This window comes from Lissotriton vulgaris, chromosome 6, assembly GCF_964263255.1.
Source record: "Lissotriton vulgaris chromosome 6, aLisVul1.2, whole genome shotgun sequence".
Classification (NCBI taxonomy): Eukaryota; Metazoa; Chordata; class Amphibia; order Caudata; family Salamandridae; genus Lissotriton; species Lissotriton vulgaris.
Window position 1 is genome coordinate 685,385,392 of NC_141694.1, and position 20,982 is coordinate 685,406,373.

At 49.5% G+C, this 20,982-nt stretch overlaps 1 protein-coding gene across 1 annotated transcript in view; it reads left to right on the forward strand.

Moving 5' to 3' along the window:
* ASCC3 (activating signal cointegrator 1 complex subunit 3) overlaps window positions 1–20,982 on the forward strand; it is a 2,217,780-nt gene that overhangs the window by 189,290 nt on the left and 2,007,508 nt on the right. The gene's annotated exons all lie outside the window — the stretch shown is intronic.

Sequence of the window (20,982 nt, forward strand, 5' to 3'; positions counted from 1 at the left end):
GTTTTTTAGCAAATGTTTAGAGCATTATTAGACTGCATTGTGTGATTATTGACTCATATTGTTGCTTTCGTGGCTTGATTGATGCATACCTGACTGTTGTTGGTTTTCTAAATATTGGTGTATTTTGCCCTTCGTGATGTTTCCGAAGGTAAGCAGTCCTCTTGGGGATATAAAAACGAGGAGTTTCATCTGCATATCTTGTTTTCTTGAATTGTTTGCATAGCTTTGGAAAGATGATATAATAGCTCATACAGCGTGGATTTGTGTTTTGGAAGTAAAATGCTGCCATTATTTCAAGCAACAGGAGCCAGCGTTCCGCAACGTTTGTTCTCCAACGTGTAATCTACATTAATATTCTTAAACATCGAATATCTCCACCCAGTGGTGAGATCCAGCAAACGAGCATTTCAAAGACAAATTGATTTCTTAAAATGTGTTAATCTAAGGACAGCTTTAACTCGACTTTCTTATATAAATAAAAAAAATCAGTTTTCAAAGAATGTTAAAACAGGTAGATTTAAAAATCCTGTAAGGATGTGCTGTCTAAAGGGAACTATTTAGGAAATGTGGATTAAAAGGCAGAAGCTTCATTAAAGAGGATTTGACTCTCTTGCTTCAACGCAGCCAGCTGCTGCAACAACCCAAGCTGCGGATCAGTAACAGCAAGGATTCCAAACGCTGGGCCTCTGGCCCTTCATATCTTTGTTCTTTAGAAATATTGCTTTATTCTTGTTTGCTTCACTTGCTGTTTTTCTTCAGTGAGCTTAATATACATTTTTGATCATGCACTATTGTTTTTTCTGCTCAGATTTGAAATACCACTAGACAACTTTGTTGGTAGGATTTTGCCTGATGTTGTGATGGGGCTAGTACTGAGTATCTCTTTCACTGTTATTTTTCACAAGAGACATGTTTTGCATTTTAAAACCGGCCTTTAGAGTGTAGGACCAGTGAGTGGAAAGGCCCAAACTGCAGTGGCTGGGCTGCTTCGCTTGCAGGCCTCCTCCTTGGCATTGCTGCTTCCTCTAAAATTCTGGAAATGGGCAAGCACAGCAAGGAGACCATGAACGGCGTCCCCTGATTCTAGGGAGGAGCACAATGCATTGATGATTTTTTTCAAGGGGTGCCAACAGCATGAAAGCATTAAAATGCGGAAGATGGCTCGAACAGCAAGTGATTCTTGACCTCGCGGTCGGCCTCATTTGAGATAATTACAAAAGGGGCAAGTTGGCTGCATCAACTTTTTGTAGTAACACTTTGAATTTTGATAGAACAGTTGTTGTTCTCCAATGGTAAGCACTTTGTATACGGTACTTCTCACATGAACCCACTTTCCCCTTAGTCCCGCAAGTGTAGCATATGGTGCTGCTTTGTCTGCCCATATCAGCGTGTCCTTTTAGGCCATGGTAAACCGACCATTTGCTTCAAACCTTATCATATTTGCGGGGACACCTGTGTGCTGTGTGTATTGTCTCTTCCTGTTTTGTGCACCGGTCCATACCTTTTTTCCAAGCTGCAATAGAGGGAGTGGTGGGGGAGCTTCAGTGTTGGACAATATCCATTTTGGCCAACAATCTACTGATCCCCAACAGTGTCCTATCCACTCGGGGTTCCCCCATATCCTCTAGAATTTCCAAGATAGCGAGCCTGGGGTTTGCTTCCATGAAAGATCACACCACCATGGAGAGTATGCATTACTGTACTATTGAATATGAGGGCAGGCCCATACCATGTGATATAAGTCCCCTCTGCGCTCTGGTCATCTAAGGCATTTAGGTGATGTATATGCCTGGGCCTTCCAGAGGCTTGGCGGAGATAATTAAACTGAATGAACCTGAGCCGGTCAGAAATTGCTGTAGTGCCGGTGTCATATAGGCGTCCCTCCAGTCCTTCTCGTCCAGGAGCCTCCCCAATCCTGCCATTTGCTCTCAGGGTTCCCATTCAGTCGGGAGAGTGTGTGACTAAGGTCTTATAGATTTGTAAAATCTCACTTTTCCCCATGGTACCCATAAGTACTTGCTCTTCTAGTGGACTTTACTCCGTGACATCTCCCCAGTTCTTCTTGGTATTTGGAGAGGGCGTGTCTGAGTTGTAAGTATCGAAAGAATTGGGATTTGTGCATGTTGAACTCAGTATGAAGTTCTTGAAAGGACCTAATATGGTCCCTGTCCCATACATCTCCTAGGCACGAGATTTCAGTTTGGTCCCACCCTCGAACTCCTCTCTACTCACCACATGATCCATCTGGCAGCCCATCAACAGAGGAGTCTCCAGCGTGTGCCTTCGGTCCCAACTGGTCCAGCGCATTGCTACTCTCCACGTCCGAAACACCTTTTTAGTCAGTTCCAGTAGAGGTTCTGGGACTAGGCCCTAAAGAGAATACTTGTAATGTTCTCCAAACTGATTACAGCTATCTCTCCCTGGTACGCCAGGTCCTCCCAGCCTGTGTAACCTGTTGTTCACTATTAGAATGTGCACTGCCCAGTAATACAGACTGATATCCGCCATGGCAAGTCCTCCATCAGAGTTAGCGCAGACGTATTTACCAAAGGTGACCTGGGTGGTTTGTCCACAGAATCCGCCTTGCAAGCGATGCCATAGTATTAAAGTCTTCGCAATGTTGAGAGGGAAGTTTTGGAGATTTTGGAGCAGCCTAGGGAATATCATCATTTTAAATAAGTTAATCCCCCTCCATGAGATTGAAGAGCAGCGTGTCCCATCGCGGCATATCCTCATGGGCTTTATGGAGCAAGGGATGAAGATTCAGACTCCAGGAGAGTTCTGGTTCCCATGACGTGCACTCCCATGTATAAAAAGCTATGGTGATGTATGGGATCCTGGGTGCCAGGTCTCATCCTGCCGGTCACCCCGCATAAGGGACCAAGAGGGATTTGTCCCAGTCAACTTGTAGTTCAGAAGCCGACCCAAAGGATATAGATCAGCCGGGGTCCCGTTATGGTGAGCTGGGAGAGGAACAGGAGGACATAGTCTGCATAGAGGACAATCCTGTCTTCCATCGCCAGTTCCCCGTTAAAGCCCCACACTTGCGCATCACAGGGCACCCAGACCACCAAGGCCTGTATGGCTGGTGCATATATGAGGGGGAACAGGGATTATCGCTGTCTGGTGCCCCTCCTGATTGGCAATTTGGGGGATAAAGCTTGGCTTATTCTCACTTAAGTCTGTGGGTCTGAATAAAGGACCCTAATGTAGGCCCAGTACTGCGGGCCAAAGCCCATTTTAAGAAGGGTCTCCTCAAGGAACCACCAGTGCAGGGTGTCAGATGCTGTCTCAAAATCGATAAGCACAAGTGCTACTGGGTCGCCTAGTAATCGAATGTGGGCCAGAGCCAGATGGGCCCTTCTAATACAATGTTTTGTGCTACGGTGTGGATTGAAACCGCATTGGTTCATATGGAACTAGCGGATCAAAAATCATCCAACAGGAGACTGTTAGGTATTAAGAGATAGTCGACCTTTAGAAGGGCATAATGTTCAATACAAATCTAGCTTTTACCTCAGAGACCCCATTACCTTAGAGGGTGCTTGCTGGCTAAATTCTGAAAGACCCTCTACTAAGCAACCCAGGGGCAGTGTTTGGGTCAGCAATTTACATCATCCGGTTTATGGCCCTGACAAGGTCTAAAACATCACTTCACAGTATCATCCAGAATTGAAATCGACTCCTTTGCATCGATGCAGCTTTTCTGGTAAAGCACGTTCCTCCACATTTCGCTTTTAATGGTTCCTCTAGAGCCACTCAGAATGTTGATGCGGCCTCAGCGCTGATGAGTGTGTACCTGTTAACAGTCTGCTTGAGTTTTGATATAGGATGAGGGCAACAGTCTTGTGTGGTAAGATAATTCTAGTCCATCCACAAAACGACTCAAAGCTGTAAACATTTTGTCTTGTAATTGTGATTTTCGATCGGGAATGCTAGAATTGTGCTTAGGCCTTGTAGAGGGTTCTAATGATTGGTACCCAAACCCCTTCACTATAAAAGTTTTTGCAGAAACTGTAACATGCAGTAATATAAAGTGTGGCTGATATATGAATTGTTTTATCACACTGTATAGTCTTGCATTTTTCTGATATAGTCGAAAAGTAACAAAATGTTTTAGATATTCTGTATATGTATTACCCAGGTACTTCAGGTGGTCTGAAAATTTCTTCAGGGGACTGAGTATTCTCCATATTCAAAGGACACTTGCAGATGTATTATTCCCCAGATCATAGTTTCTTAACAGAGGGTTGTGCTGAAGTATGTTTTCCGTCAGAAAGACCATAACCTATTCGTCTATGGGACTGGCTGCAAAATGTTGTTTTTTGCAATGAAAATGCAGAGACTGACGCAGAGTTACAGGGCCTGAAAACACAGCCGAAAGATAGTCAGAGTCCCTATAGAGACTACTTGACAAAACAGAAGGTGTGAGTATTGCCCCATGACAGGAGTGAGTTGGGGGGTGTTGGGGGGGGGGGGCTGTTCAAGAAGATGATATTGATGGATGAGTGCGCTACGCGTAATGTCATCGGTTATTTTGGTCACGCTGTTTCTTTTTTGGAGAAGTGCAGACGACACCTGTCTTATATATCCTTTTCTAATGTGAAGACATAGTGATACTAGATTATACCCGATGTATTTGCTTTAAAGAATTTACACTGGGCATTGTCATTTCATTCTTTTTCTGTTGAGGGACCCATGCTGCAATAGTTACAATAATTGCAGCCGCCTACTCTGTAGGTTTTCTTTTGTAAATAATCTTCTATTGTTTAAAAATCTAGTAGAAATATAAAAAAAAATCCCAACCTTTTTGCCGTTAAAACAATAGCATAACTCAATCTCTTCTTGAACAATGACACCTAAATCTTGCCCTACTGTCTCAGTCTTGGTGGTTCTTGAGCCAGTTCAATGCTTGTACTGTCAAGGCAAAAGTATGTGTGCATTTCATGTAATGCTTGCTTTTCGATTTTGCCATAGATGATTGAGAGATATTGTCAGTTTAAATAGATGTTTGGATCCATGAAAAGATCTATGTACAGTCCCTCAGCCTAATTCTCCTGGACCTCCACATATACTGTATTGCGTCCTGATCCACACTCTACATTGTAATTCCATGCTTGTGGTCTCTTTTCATAGAGCTTTTACTGCTGTGTACAGTTAGGTATCTTTATCTGCAGTGTCTTTAGTGCTAGTTTTATTGTCACGTGGTCCAGTATGTTCCACAATTCAACACAGAACAGGTTGTGATCCACATTGTTGCCATAGAGTAGCAGGTATCCCAAAAGGCTGTTAGCATCTTTCCATTGTTGGTGCAGATGCCACTGGCTCTCCCCATCTGTGAAATGTCTACAGTCTTTGTCTACAAATGGCCTTTGGACCAGATGTTCCAAGCCATGTAGCTTTTTTTAACGGGCCGAATCGTTATTTCGCCATGCTAAATGGCCTTTTCAGATATACAAAGGGCCAAAAACGGTTGCAATTTGCGATTTCTACCCAGTAAAAATCGCAAATTGCAGCTACAATTTAGGAATCGCAAATAGTCCCTGGAGTGTTGTGCATGGGGATCTTCATTCACTGCCTTATTGCATGTATTTACTGTGAGGATCGACCTCGCCGGCTGAGCACCAAGCATTGTAAAAATTACTCAACAAAAGAGGCTACATGAAACTGATCGTAAAATAGATAACCTTGCAACAGAATTATCTGATAAACTTCTAGCCACAGAGTCATTACTTTAGAATATTCCCCAGTTGTCACTCTGGTTCCAGAGATTTTCGAGCAGTATCTCTGTGTGCCGATAGGTGGCATAGTCTAAGCCAGAAGTGACGTGCACAGTGTCAATATAGACACCACCACAGCACGCTGACGTCAGTTCTTTTCTTTCTGTGATAGTCAGTGCAGAGCCGAGAGAGCTACCCCCAGTCAATTTTCCTTTTCTTGACTTTTTGTCGGTATTTTTTCAAACTTTTTTTTCTCCTGGTATGCTAGGGGTGTCCCCTAAGAAACCTAAAACCTATGGTTTCAAGCTGTGTGGTGCCTGTCATAGGCAGATGTATGTGACAGACCTTCACTTGGTTTGTCTTTGGTGGTTTGTCTTTGGTGCTTGGAATGGGACTAAGACTCCAAGACATGCGAGGACTGCTGTACCATGCATCCAAAAGCACAAAGGGAGTGTTCCCTCGAGCTCCTCGTCACTTGATGTCAGATGACCCCATGACACTTCCTACTTGCGTGGAAGGTCCGGGATCACTTCTGAAGCTGCTCCTGGCAATCTTCGGTACAATCAAAGTCGTTGGTTAAGTCTCATAGGAAGAAGTCGAAGAGGTCTTCAATTTCAATGAACACGTCCAAGTCCTCAGACGAGGCCCAGGAATGTCAGCACTCTAGGCCTTGCTCCTCCGCAGATCTCGGCCCAGGGTCTGCCATGCGCCTCCCTCATGTTTCCTGGAGCTGCAGTGAACCCTGTCCAGCTGAAAGAGTTTTATGAAACCATGCATCTTAGTGGGAAATCTGAGCCTCTAGAGCACCTTCAGGCTGCACAGGTTCGGGAGGGGCTGTCACTGGATTCTCCCCAGCAGGTTCGATCATGGTGCCAGTTGACTTATTGGATCCGGTGCTGGATCCAGAGCAGGACCACAACCTTCTCTAGCGCGTCTAATGGGCATCATCCAACTCCAGTGCAAACCGGGCCTTCCAGGCCAGTATTTTATTCTTTCGACAGGCCTGGAGAGGGTGACCAACGGGAGTGTATCCGCATACCCTAGATGACACAGAGGACATCAAGTATGAGGAACTGGTGGATGCCAGTGGATTAAACACCTCACCGGACACTGGCTTGATTTATCCTACTGTGGCTACGGAGGAGGAAGCCTGCTTTGTAATGGTGGTGCAGAGGGCGGCTGAGGTCTTGAACCTTCAGTTGCTCTCAGTGGTGGTTAAGGCAATCGTGCTCACAGATGTGCTTCAACTGGAAGCAGCCTCCTCCAAGCCCTTACTCCCATTTAATGATGCCCTTACAGATATCCTACTTGGGTCCTGGTCCAAGACCTGCACAGTGGCTCCTGAGCATAGTACAATTGCCTGCCGCCCTTGCCCCTGTCTTGGGGACCCCAGTTTCCTCACCCAGACACCCACAGTGGAGTGCTTGATGGTCCAAGCCTCGACTTCCAGAGTCTACCCTGGGGCGTTCCTTTCTACTCTACTGGATAGCCAATCCAAGAGACTTGATACATTTGGTAAGAGTTTGTTATCTTCCGCCACCCTTGCATTGCAGTCGGTGAACACTGTGTGCCTATTGGGGCGATCAAGGATTCGGTTGCGCAAGTACTGCCCATGGTATTGGAGGAGGCCCGCCATGCTGCTGTAGGCAATTTCTGATGGCAGAGATGCATCGAAGTTCACCATCAGATGTGGATTGGATACAACCGACTCACTGGGCAGAGCGATTTTGTCAGTGACCGTTAGGCACCGCGCATAGCTAAGAACCGCTGACTTTTCGGAGGATGTTAAAGATTCATACACAGTGGCTGCTCCTCCGCTAAGCGGTGGACCGTCACTCACTGCTCTTAGAGCATTGAAAAGGGGAAAAATAAAACAATATTAACAAGGTTATTATTGTTTTATTTATATGGTTGTTTTGGGCTGGGTTAGGGCGAGGCTGGGCTGGGCTGGTGCATCAGGGTGGTAAGAGGAGTGGACTATGGAAACGAAGTGTGCATGATTGCCTGACCGGGGGTGGGGGGGGGGCGTGGCCGAGCGGGCGATGATGGTGGACGTGCACTGCTGAGGCTCTGCAGCAGACGGGCACTCTCACACCTTTCCAGCGTTGGTCCCGATCAATAAACGGGAATTCTGAGGTCAGAACCTGAGGGGCACCGGACGACGGTGGGCCATCACTGCAGCGAGATCGCCAACGGGGTGTATTGGTACCGACAGGACACCCGAAGGCAGGCGACAAGACGGCGGCAACCCGCGACTCGGCCTGATTCACAGAGGCTGTCAGGCGTGGGGAAAGACACGACCCGGGAAGCCCACACTGCGGGGATGTGGAACAGCCTTCGCATCTGGTGGCGGCGGAGCTCTCAGGGCGAGACGCTGCCATGGACCCCCGAGGAGCGAACAGATCCCGGAATCCCCGAACGCAGCAGCAACAGCGGGCGGCGCGCCGGACCCCACACGAGGGTGCGAGGCAGAGCCGTACTGAGAGGCGGCAGGTTGGCGGCGCCGGACGGACCTCTTCTCCGACACTTTACTGAGTGACGGCTGATTGGCGGGGCCAGACCGATTTCTTCTCCCCTGCAGCAAGACACCGGAGCACCTGTGGGGGCCGCGGCCGCCTGACTGCAAAATGGCGGCCGCCGCACACATCGCCTGAGCCCACCCTCCTAGGGCAGGGGTAAAGTACTGAGTGGACGAGGCCCTGGACACAGTGAGTGGTGTGGGGACCACCCCCCCGGGGTTGCCTGATACCGGGGAGGGCGTGGAACTACACCCACCGCCCTCCACCGCCGAGGCCCAACAAAGCACCTGCATGACCTTAAGATGGCGGAGTAGGGCTGCTTCAGCCGACCAGCAGTCCGAGCACAGGGCCCACACGCATCTGAAGGCTTGCCCTCTCACAGAACCCTCGGGAAGGGTGGGGGGGCGATACAACACCCACCTACGCAGGCTCAGACCGCAACGTGACTCACCCGGAGCCCGCCTCGGCACGCAGAGGGAGAGAGGCACCCCTTGGATTGAGTAGCAGGAGCGTGCGTCCCACCAGGCAACGGGGACAGTAACCACCAGCGGCCCCCACGCACGCACCCCCCCCCTTTTTTGAGGAAGCATACCGGTGTGGACCCAGGGGGAGAGCAACCCACTCACCAGCGGCTCAAGTAGACGACGACGCAGGGGGGCATAGCCCCTGCGCCGGTTCCGCCCCGCAGCGAGACCCACATGGTGTTCACCTCTGCCCCCCCACTCTCGAGACCCCCTTGGACCCTACGGCTGGCACACGCGCCTCAACTAGCAGAGGGCAAAGACTATCCAGTACCCATATCGGAGGAGCGAGGGACCCACAATAACGCCTGCCGGGCCTCAGTATAGTGGCGCACGGCTCCTAAACAATTCAGGAGACACAATAGGGGAAACCTCGGAACTCGCAAACCACCGTGGTGCCAGAGACAGCCCCAGAAAATATGCCGCACCCCTAGACGGGAACTAAATCGACAGCGACCCCTTCAGACCAGTCAATATCGGATACGTTGGATCGCGTCCTGGCAGCCATTGAACAATCCAGAGTGTCTATGGAGGACAGGCTAGGTACTCTCACGACCGACATCGGCCTCGTCAAGGACGACCCCCAGAAATTGGCAGACAAGGTTAACAAAGGAGGAAAGATCATAGCGGACCTTCAATCGGTGGTAAAGGACCAACAAAAGACGATCTGTGACGTCCTGACCCGTCTGTCTGCAATAGAGGAGCGTATGGTAGACCTGGAGGGGCGCTCAAGGCTCTGATATATACGGGTGCTGGGCCTGCCGGAAGATATCGAGGGACAGGATCCGGTTGGCCACATGGAGACATGGGTGAAATCCTTCACCCTGGATGCCGACCAGTCGGCCTTTTTTTCCATTGAGCGCGCCCACAGAGTTCCAGCGCGCAGGCCCCGGCCGGGGGGCGCCGCCCTGCCTGATGCTAGCGAAATTCCTGCATTTCAAAGACCGGGATGCAGTACTCGGAGCCGCGAGACGATCTGGCCCCCTCCGGGTCAAAGAAAAACAAGTGATGGTATTCCCAGACTATGCACGGGCAGTGCAGCAGCAGAGCTCGCTCTTCCTGGAGGTGAAACGAAGGCTTAGAGCAAATGACATTCAATACTCCCTGTTATTCCCCACTAGACTTAGAATTATCTACAAGAACTCTACCTTATTCTTTACATGCCCGGAGGAGGCGAGAGACTGAGCGGACTTGCACTGCCCGCGACTGCCGGGGCCCGGACCCGGGCTTGGACAGAGTCGCAGGGCATCACGAACCAGGAGACGCATCCCTGGCAGTGGGCGCAAGGGCGGGAACACTATAACACGAAGCCCGCATTCGACTCCCCAGATCTGGAACAAATTATGCAGGAACGCCGGGAAGTCCTGAGAGCCGTCTCGTGGTTGCAAGCCTCGCCGCACTCAGATGACCTGGATGGGGCTCCACGGCTTTTCTACTCCGCAGGGGAGGACGCCAGCGACAAAACATCCTCCAAAGGAGACTCGGTCACTCTGCCCCGAGTTACGCCTCAGTCTGCAGATCTCTTAAACTGAGAAACGCACAGAGCCATGCGACAGAGTCTGTCGTAGCAACACTGTTCCTCACCCTCGGCAGCGCATACACGTTGGAGGGCCATATGCACGGTTAGACCTAGGACCCCACCTGCACCACTGTAGCTCACCTAGGACACACCCACCACACTCTTCCATACCCACCAGGGACCAGATGAGGCACAATGATCCTGCACATACCCGTCCGAGAACCACCCTCGCATGCACGCACCACCACCACCCGCATGTTTGCTAATTGTTAGTTGATGCTCTCTTCCCCCAAGAGGGTTAGTTTGGACGTATCACTCCCAGCTATAGGTCTCCAGTATTTGGACAGTTTCCCGGCCCCAGTTCGCAGTTTCCCCACCCCATACACCATGACCTCTAGTAACTTCCCATATGTAGGGCAGGGGCGCATACCTACAACCTCGCGCAGCTATGTGTGAGACACCCATCAGCCAGAGACGGGAGACTCCACTCATGCTAAGACCCAGCGCTATCCTGACACAACATTGTACCTAGCATGGCACACGCGGACGTTAACTTTTTAACCCTGAATGTGCGGGGGATGCATACGGCCCGAAAGCGTTATGCAATCTATGCGTATATTAAGCGGCAACAGGCGCAGGTCATATCCCTTCAAGGGACTCACCTCACGAGAGAGGAGCGGGGAAACTCCAGAAGAAATGGCGTGGCATATTTTGTGGCACCACGTACTCCGCCTTCGCGAGAGGGGCGCTGATCTGGATCCAGCCTGGTGTCCCCTTTCGTGAACTCGGCAGAAGAATAGACCCCGAGGGCCGCTACGCGCTACTGGAGGGGTTATTAGATGGGCAGCCCATCCTTGTGGGAAGCATCTATGCCCCGAACACAGATCAGATACCCTTCTGAGGGACCCTGACGAGCGCCTTAGCGGGATTCACACAGTCCCTGTGGCTATTGGGAAGGGATTACAACTGCTCCTTAGACCTGGTGTTGGATAGGTCCCACCCCCCCCACCAAACATTCCCCAACCCACGCGCACACAGCCGCATTCTGGGCCTGGACTGCCCACTGGTCCCTCACGGACGCGTGGAGACACATCCACCCGACCACCAAAATATATTCATTCCACTCGATCCCTCACAACTTACGAATCCGCTTCGACCGCTTTTTATGTACACGAGCCCTCCAACCACACATCCAAAACTCAGACTACCTAGGCAGAGTTGTTTCGGATCACGACGCGCATACAGCGTCACTTGCATGGCGCCCACCCACACCGCCAATACCTACATGGCGTCTCCCCAAGGACTGCCTTCTGGACCCCGTGTTCAAAAGTGAGCAAACCGAAACCATCCAACACTACTTCGCAGAAAACAGGGGCACCGCAATCACTAGGTCCCTAGAGTGGGACGCTTTCAAAGTAGTCTTAAGGGGAGCATGCATCAGACAAATCACGGGGGTGAAACAGACCTTAGAGAGGGCGGCCCAAACTACAGAACAACAAATAGCGCAGTTAGCTAAATTGGCCGATCAACGGGAACCCCCCCCCCACGCAGCTCGCGGAGGCCAAAACCAAATATGAGGAGGCGTGTGCCGATTTACGGTGCTATAACTTTCGCACCTATACTGCTAAAGCCCACAATGAGGGGAACCGGGCGGGCACCCTGCTGGCATGGCTCATCCGCCAGGACACGCAATCACAACCGGTCACTGGCATTCGTAGCACCGCTGGGGAGATAGCCTACACACAAGCCGACATACTATTAAACCATGCTTTACAGGGAACCCACCCCAGACAGGGAGGACCACATTCAACACATACTACACACGGACACCATGGCCCAAATCACAGACGAGGAACGCACTTCACTAGATGTTCCAATAACAGTGGCGAAGCTCAAACTCGCCATCCGCCGTTTGGCTAAACACAAGTCCCCCGGGCATGATGGTTTCCCCGTAGAGCTCTACGCCACATTCTCCCAGCAGCTATCCACTCAACTGGACACAGTCTTCCGGGACGTGTTAGAGGTTGGCCTACTTCCCCAATCCATGCGAGCATCTACACTGGTGACGTTCCCCAAGCCCGATCGCGATCCTCTGCTCCACACTTCCTACCGACCCATCACCCTTCTGACCATGGATTGCAAAATTCTAGGGCGAATCCTAGCAGACAGACTCATGGAAATCCTCCTCAGAATGATACATCCGGACCAGAGCGGATTCGTCCCGGGGAGAAATACCTCCCAGAATCTACGCCAACTGTTCCAGGTCCAGGACGGGGTGCGGGACAGGTTCCCACGAGCGGCGTGCCTCGTACTGGACCTCGAGAAGGCGTTTGACACCTTGGCGTGGCAGTATCTCTTCAGGGTACTTAGGAGGGTTGGCGTAGGACCTCAATTTATCGCATACACGCGGCTATTGTATACTAACATCACCACAAGGGTACGGATAGGCCGTTCGATATTCTCTCCCATCCCGATCATGTGCGGCACATGCCAGGGGTGCCCCTTGTCCTCCTTCATCTTTGCCATTGCTATGGAGCCACAGGCAGCGAGGCTACGAGAAGTGGGCACACACTGGGGTATCCCATTGGGGGGCCACACGCATCATGTCTCCCTCTACGCGGATGACCTCCTTATTTATGTCAGGGACTTTACAGCAGACCTCACCACTATTTGGACCACGCTCGCAGATTTCGAGATAACGGGTGAATTGGGAGAAATCCTCTCTCTACCCCCTACACCCGAATACCCCACACAGGGAAATTCGTCTGGGAGATGCCTCACTGGCATGGACGGGGGAACCCCCGCGTTATTTAGGAATCAGACTCTACTATGCACCCCGGGATCTCTTGGAGGGTAATCACTACCGAGCCCTTCGGGGTCTTAAAGGCCAAATAGGCTTCTGGCAGACCCTTCCCTTGGCTCCCATCGGGAGGGTAGCCTTGTCAAAAATGATCATGGTACCTAGGCTCCTCTATTACTTTGCAAATATCCCAGTTGTTTCACCGCGGACCTTCTTTCAAGAGTTGAACTCATTACTAATCTCCCTGATCTGGGGGAAAGGCCGCTGCAGAGTCGCCTTGTCGGCCCTGCAGATGCCCCGCGATAAGGGAGGGTTGGGGGCCCCGTCATTTGAAGCCTATTTTTTAGCGGCGCAGCTGCAGTGGCTATCACGCTGGACCGCACAGCGGGACCGGAGAGAAATTGAGTCCCCAGACGGGCAACTGGAGCTGACCCGAATGCTACTCCCGGGCACAAGACCCAACCCGGCTCATCCGCTGTTGGTCAAGGTGGCCAGATCCTGTACACTGCGGATCCACTGCATGTCTAAGGGGGCACCGGTGTAGTCCCCATTGCTGCCCCTGGCAGGGCTCCCAAAAGGGCAGGAGTTCTATACCGCGAGAGAACTTCAGGTCTGGACCGACCACCAGCTCACCGAAACAGAGACCTTGTTTTCTGACGGTCAATTGATCCCGTTTGTGGACCTGACTGAGGAGAGGGGGCTGCCGACTGGCCAATTCCTGACGAATCGGCAGCTGGAGGCAGACTGTAGGCAGACCTGGGATCTATGAGACGGAGAACCGGCGACTCACCCGGTGTTACACACACTACTTCATATGGGAGCGGGCAGACACCATGTCACATGGATCTATAAATCCATCACAGAGCTCACGTACGTATCGCTGTCGAGACTGCGGCTCCGTTGGGAGGAGGATTTAGGCCGCAACCTTCATGAAAGGGAGTGGCTGATGGCCCTTGCACATCACAAAAAAGTGTCCCGCAACCAACGATTCAAAAACGTCCAGTTAAACATACTACACCGCACTTACCTAACACCGGCACAGCTTAAGCGATTCTACCAGACTTCACATTTCGAATGCCCCCGTTGTCATACTCCAGACGCCCCATTCCTTCACATGTTTTGGACATGCCCTACAAATCCTCTGGACGACGGTACACGTCACACTACAAACCTTCACCGGCCTAACAGTTTTTCACACATGAGAGGCATGCGCCCTAGGCATTTTTAAGCGTAATAAACGAAAGAAGGTAGAGACCAAATTTGCGCTGTTGGCAAAACGCGGTATAGCAATGTACTGGCGCGTGCCTGAGGGTCCCCCTGTGGCAGCTTGGTGGGAGGCGGTACAGAAATGGGCCGCAGCCGAGGAAAACCTCATCCGCCAGGAGGAGGACCGCGGCATACGAAGGCGTCCTATCTCATTAGAATGGACAACGCTCCTACATAATTTTAAGCAAGTGCACGCAGCCGGTATAGACCCCACGCAAGACCCACAGGCAACACCGAGATCCCACGTTTCCTCACCCGTCCACGCGCTTTCCCCCATCCCCCCCCCCCCCACCCTACTTGCCCACCCTAGGCCACTTCCCAGGATTAGCGCCATCGGTCAGGATAGTGCACAGTATCTGAAGTTCGTGGATTGACGAGGAGCATCACCACTCTGGCTCCCGCCTTATGCAACCACAAGCCCCTCCCCCCTGGTCCCTTACTCCCCGAGTTATGAGTCCCCTAGTTCAGCTCTGAACCTGGATTACCATCTTACAATACCCTTTACAAGGGACTTTGACCCGTATGACAGTCCTTAGTTCAGAGTACTATGGTGCTCATACCACCCACCGACCATTTCCTAGATGCCTCCTGGCACCTCTGTCGGAGGTGATGAGGAGGCTCCCCCTCCATCAGTTAATGAGCCAACTGCTTGAGGAAAACACACTACACCACCGCTAGTCCTGACAACGAGATTCATTAAATATTGCATCCCGGCAGTTGCGAATGATTATTGTAGGACATGTTTGTATGAAATGTAAAATCCAATAAAAAGGTGTTTAAAAAAATGATTGCTTGACCAGCAGTTTTGGCTGGCCAAGCAGTCACGTGCGCTTAGCATAATCCCCACCAGGCTGCAATGACCAGATTGGTGGGCAATATGCACAGGCTCCCTGTCCCGATCTGAGCGCAGAACCACAGCCCGCAGACCTGCATTGCAGCCTTGTGATTGGCGCAGGGGAGCCTGTGTGCCAGATGCTTCCTGCAGCTTCTTCCAGACTGGAGTCAGGAAAAGCAGAGAAACGGAGGAGAGACACGTGGAGAAGTGTAGCTCAATGGTTAGAGCGGCAGACCCTGATGCAGAGGTCTGGCCCGGGACCAGGGTTCAATTCCCCGTCTAGGCGGGTCTTGGGCTCAAAATTCCACGGACCTGATAATTCTCGCCTCGGTACCTATTCCAATCATGGAGTCCCACTCTGCAACTCTAGGCAATAGCTTGCTTAATCTCCACAACGGCCCCCACAACGCTTAGGATGCCTGGCCTCCACCTTGGGGGTGCCCAGGAGTGGACACCTCACAGGGAAAGCCAGGATGGGTTCCACAGCGGTATTCGTACAAGCGCCTTGAGACCCTTGCGGGTGAGTAGTGCGCTATGCAAGTATCAATTTCCATTTACGTCCATTGGAAAAGGTAAGTGTTTTAAAAAAATATATTTTCAACCCACCCTCCCATCTCCGTTCCCTACCAACCGCCATTGTTAGCACGTGGAAGGCTTTTTGGTGAGAATCAGACTACGTGCTGGAGTGCTTTAGGATAGCAGTCCTTGGGCCTATCCATGGCCCCTCCCCAACACCAGTCCACCTTTCCCTCCTTTCGTGGCTGCAGAAGGTGCTCCCATCTGCGTCTTTTCCTTCCCAGCCACCACGGCCAACGGGCGTCTTAGCCTTTTAATGGCTGAGGACACAGTTCTCACAGATCACGTGCAATCACTAGCCAGAGGTTGATCCAGTCCACCACTCCCTTGGCAGCTTCATCTTCCAACCCCCTTTAGTTTGCTTTCTTACGAACATGGGCATGTGGGGAAGGGCAGGATACGCCATCATCTTCAACACTGGCAGGTAATAACATCCAAAAATTGTGTTTTACATATAGTCCATAGTGGCTACTCCATGCCCTTTCTGCACATCCCTTCACCCATGCCACCCACATACGACCAGCTGATGGAGGACCATATGTCATTACTCTGCCAGAACATTCTGGTTCTCTTGGCCCAGATAGCCTTTAAGAGTGTCCTGGTATCAGACGTAGGTCATGGTTGCTATTCCTGCTACTTTCTGTTGCCCAAAAAGTGAAAATGGCCCACCCTATCCTAGACCAGTACATTCTCAACTTCTTCTTGGGAAAGTAGAAGTTTAAAGTGCTCACCCTAGCTCAGGTCCTGTGTGCCCTGGAGACTGTATGGTGGTGTTGGACTAGCAAGATTTGTATTTCCACATCCTCACCTGGCATGCCCACTAACGTTACCTGCGGTTCACGGTAGGCCATGAGCACTTTCAGTTTGCTGTGCTCCTCTTTGGCCTTTCCAGTCTTGTCTCTGCACCCCTCTCTCAAGTCTTGTTATTTAGTCTAACTTTGGCCCAACAAGGCTCTACGCATACTTAAAAGTTACCTATCAGCCATTTTGGAATTTTTGTGGTTGCCGGACCTACCTTCTTTGTTCAAATCACCAGTTGTGACTAGGTTCCGCAAAGGTCTCCAATGCATCTTTCCTTCCATCATGCCCAGTTAAATTTAAACCTGGTTCTGACTTTTTTGATGTGCATCTCCTTCTAGCTGCGGCACAACTGCCCACTCCATTTCCTGACAATATAGACGGCTTTCCTAGTGGCCATAACGTCACCCAGGAGGGTCAGTGAACTACAGGCACACTCTGCGCACCCTCCTTATACCACCTTCTACCCAGACAAGGTGGTTCTTCAAAGGTTTTGACATCCTTCAATGTAGGTCAAAATACCACCTTGCCTCATCCTTCTAAAGAAGAGGAGAAACTCTACTGCCTGGTCCCAAAAAGAGCATTTCCATTCTACCTTGACTGCACAAAGAGTTACGGGTGGATGATCAATACTTTCTAGGGCACAGTTCTTCAAACTGTGGGGCGCGCCCCCCTGGGGGGGCGTGGATGGGTTCCCAGGGGGGCGCAAAGGCCTCTGCCAGCACATGTAAATGAAGATGCCTGGAAGTGCAGTGATGTTTATTTGCTGCATTTCCAGGCTGTCTTCATTTACTCTGAAGGCCTTAGAGTGCCCCGGGGCCAGAGGTCAGTGGGTGTGCTGCTGGGGGCTCAGCTGGGCAGTGCTGGAGTCTTATTAAGACTCCAGCACAGCCGAGTTTTTCACAGGTCTTTAAAGACCATTTGCATACATTTGGAAATTGGTTACCTAAGCGTAGTTTTCTTTTCTTTTTCCAGTACCCCCTGAGCCCCGACTCTGCCTATTCCTTACATTTGCATTTTAAACTTACTGCTGTAGTGTGAAGATGCATTTCATGAAAAGGAATACAAAAAAGGGTTGCCAATAGAAAAAATGCCAGCCATGTATGTTTAAAGAGCCTGCAAAGACCTTGCTTTGACACTAAATAGGGTCTTAAATAAAAAAGTATGTATTCATTTGTAATGTGACTTTCTGTCTGTTCCTTTTATTTTCATTCATGAATCATTCAGGCAGCCCTAGAACACATTTAAAAGTACTTTATATTTGCTTTTCGAAGTACGCACAGATAAGTGCTGAAAATAGGGCTTTAGGTGACTGTTCATTTTATGTGCCGTCTGCAACATCAAAATAATGAGCTGGCAACCCTAATCATAAGACTGGAAGTTTGTTGCAGGATCAGCACATTATTTATTTCCTTCACCCTCGATTCCCTGATTAATTCCATAATAGCAATAGTTTAACTTACATCTGAAACCCTGCGCCCCGCCAATAACATGCTGATTAACTTAAAGTGTCTGGGAATTCACCCTGCATTCAGACAACTCAGTCCTCATTCTCACCCTTCACTTTCAGGCTCACCCTGAACTTACAGCGCATAGTTATGGTTTTCCCACATTTGCCACATAATCCATTGTCTGCTGCATAATTTGCAGATTAAGAAATGCAGCAACACATGTTACCTCACAGTGGAAGGCCCTTTCTAAAGGTAGACTGGTCACCTTTCTGTTGCTTATTGCTATATGTGGGTGTTAATATGGTACTTAAGAGGGGTAATAAAGGCCAGGACAATGTTAACAAGTGTAAAAATAGCAAAATAATGCAGTAATGCTATCACAAAATATGCAGCATAATTCGCCTTTGCTTGCTGCAGAATTTGGTCAACCATGTTGCATAATTTGGCCTTCTCCTGCCGCATAATTCCAATGGCCCTGTTTATAGTGCTAAGAAGTCCCAGCCTGTGGCAGAAAGCACTGTGAATATGTAAGTCATTATTTTAAAACAGTATTTACATACTCTAAGCTAGACTGCTGCAAAATGATGCAGTGATTGAGATAAAACAAGTTCTTACAAAATATACTTTTTAGTAGTAAGTAATCAAACTGTATCGAATGCAGACATTTTTGTAAGTGTCTCCACTATTCCAGATCCCAGCTGATAACTCTGTTACATTACATCTTAAAAAGAATAGATCTTTGCCACCATAAAGCTTTAAGCAGATCCACTGGAATTATTCAGCAGAAGAGAACACAATTATGCGGCAGGTTTGACTAAATTATCCAGCAAGAAAAGGTAAATTATGTGGCACAATGCGCCACATTTTGTAGTTAGCATTACTTCAATATTTTGTCATTTTAACTCACGGTAACGCTGTCAAGGGAAATATTTCACCTCATTAGTACCAGTTTAACACCCAAATACAGCAGTAAGCAACTACAAGATAGGGCCTTCCACTGCTCCAGAACACTTTGTCACGCTTTAAGTAACTTTTGTTCCGTTTGAGCTAGAATCAACTTTTTTGTCATTGAAATCTGGGGATTATGTAGCAAATGCAGTAAACTGATAATTATGTGGAAAGCGCTGCTGCTGCAGAAACTCATAATTCCAGTGGCCCTGGCTTTAAGTGACTCAATAAATTAATGGCTGGTAAGAAGGCCGGTTTCTTTTTTAACTTTCTGCACTACCACCACCCACTTCAATTTCAGGCACAGGCATGTCAAAGTCAGTATTAACCATGTAGGGGACGTTTTTTGTGTGGAAGCTGAGTCCATGGGGTGGCTGGTGGAAGGCCAGTAGGTTGGATTCAGATGCAGAGCCCTAATCCTCTCGATCCTTGGGGACTCACAGGAATGGTCTAGGAGACAGAGGAAAGGATCGAGATTCATAGATATTGTCAAAGAGAAGGCAAAGAATAGTGAGCACTCTATGCAAATGTTTACAAATGGCCAGAGACAGCTTCTTTAGAGAGATACCCCAAAGAAGGGGACAATTAAGGTTTTTTTAAAGGGACATTAGTGAAGCTGGTACTGCTGCCAAGTGTGTAAGTGGCCACTGCTGGTTATCATAAAAGAGTAGATGCAGATGCAGAAGGACTTGGGCCCAGGAATTTGGGGGCCCACTGCATCACAATTCTGACTGTCTACCTTTAAAAAAGGGGGCATCCGAGCATATTGTCCTTTCAAGCATAGGACAGAGGTGATGATCCATCATGGTGGGGAAGAGGTAAAAGAGGCAGAGGAGGTAGCCTGCTACTCAGGACTGCAGTTATCATTAGTGCAGCAAGTATAGTTGCATAGGGGTCAAAGAGTGTGAGGTGCTCACAACACCCCAATTATGGGGAGCAGTTTGTTTGGGATATCTGTTTTTGTTTGATGCATTTGCTGTTTTATAAGTTTCACATTTGGTGTGGTTCATAAGCTATAGAAAAAATATTCCTGAAATCATCTCATAAGCCCCGCTCCCTGCACGCAGCCATGTCCATCCCGCTCCCCCAATCCTTGCCATAAAGTTTTGGAGGGGGGCCCGACCTCAAAACATTTTGCTTAGGGGGGGGCTCAGAGTAAAAAAGTTTGAAGACCTCTGTTCTAGGGTATGTAGAAGTCAAGAAAGGGGAGGCCATGCAGAAACAGACCATCTCAAGATGGATATTGCTTGGCATCAGCAACGTATTGGCCAACAAACAGCGCACTGAGAGTTTGCGTACTCATTCTACTAGTGCCAAGGCTGCGACCTCTGTTAGCTCGTGGAGTCCTTGTCCTGGACATCTGTCAGGCAGAAACTTGGGTATCTTTGCACACATTTACCCAGCACTACTGCCTGAATAGTCCGGTCCGCTGTGACTGGCATTTTGCCCGTTCAGTCCTACAGGAGTTTTTGGCCTAAAATCTGTTTTGCAGACCTGCCTCCAGGGAAGTATTATTTGGATATCTATTCTAAGGTAAGAAATATGCAGCTAAAACTCTTTATAAGATGAACAAGTTACTTATGTTAATTAACGCCTTATGCTGGTCGACAAACTATCTAGCCTCAGATTCCTTCGATCCTCCCCACTCTGCGAACAGATTACAGTATAAGGGCCACCCTTCTAAGGGCCTTAGAAATGCACTCCAGTCTGTCACTGTTCAACGTGGCTCTGCGCTTCTGGCATGGAAAGTCGCAAAAAGAAATTGATGTTATCACACTGGGGTGATCCCTATATAGGCACCTCGAACATCACTTCAACACGCACAATGCCAACGACATGGAGCTGAGCGACGCCACTTACCGGTGTGCTGGGGAACTGCTAAAAAACCTTCAGATCCAGTCTGACGCCTGGGGAATAGTGTATGGTAAGGAATCTGCGGATAGGTAGAGTCTCTACCAGATAAGGTGTTACTGAAGATAAGTAAATTGTTCTTTGGGCAGAATGTGTGGCTGACAAGCGACCAAAGCGA